Consider the following 1,040-nt stretch of genomic DNA (forward strand, 5'->3'; position numbering starts at 1 on the left):
GTGACGGGCCCAGATACGTTGACGGCTGCCCAGATACGTTGACGGCCGCCCAGTGACGGGCCCAGATACGTTAACGGCCGCCCAGATACGTTGACGGCTGCCCAGTGACGGCCGCCCAGTGACGGGCCCAGATACGTTGACGGCTGCCCAGATACGTTGACGGCCGCCCAGTGACGGGCCCAGATACGTTAACGGCCGCCCAGATACGTTGACGGCTGCCCAGTGACGGCCGCCCAGTGACGGGCCCAGATACGTTGACGGCTGCCCAGATACGTTGACGGCCGCCCAGTGACGGGCCCAGATACGTTAACGGCCGCCCAGATACGTTGACGGCTGCCCAGTGACGGCCGCCCAGTGACGGGCCCAGATACGTTGACGGCTGCCCAGATACGTTGACGGCCGCCCAGTGACGGGCCCAGATACGTTAACGGCCGCCCAGATACGTTGACGGCTGCCCAGTGACGGCCGCCCAGTGACGGGCCCAGATACGTTGACGGCTGCCCAGATACGTTGACGGCCGCCCAGTGACGGGCCCAGATACGTTAACGGCCGCCCAGATACGTTGACGGCTGCCCAGTGACGGCCGCCCAGTGACGGGCCCAGATACGTTGACGGCTGCCCAGATACGTTGACGGCCGCCCAGTGACGGGCCCAGATACGTTAACGGCCGCCCAGATACGTTGACGGCTGCCCAGTGACGGCCGCCCAGTGACGGGCCCAGATACGTTGACGGCTGCCCAGATACGTTGACGGCCGCCCAGTGACGGGCCCAGATACGTTAACGGCCGCCCAGATACGTTGACGGCTGCCCAGTGACGGCCGCCCAGTGACGGGCCCAGATACGTTGACGGCTGCCCAGATACGTTGACGGCCGCCCAGTGACGGGCCCAGATACGTTAACGGCTGCCCAGATACGTTGACGGCTGCCCAGTGACAGCCGCCCAGTGACGGGCCCAGATACGTTGACGGCTGCCCAGTGACGGCCGCCCAGTGACGAGCCCAGATACGTTGACAGCTGCCCAGTGACGGGTCCAGATACG

Source organism: Micropterus dolomieu, linkage group LG08, assembly GCF_021292245.1.
Source record: "Micropterus dolomieu isolate WLL.071019.BEF.003 ecotype Adirondacks linkage group LG08, ASM2129224v1, whole genome shotgun sequence".
Lineage (NCBI taxonomy): Eukaryota > Metazoa > Chordata > Actinopteri > Centrarchiformes > Centrarchidae > Micropterus > Micropterus dolomieu.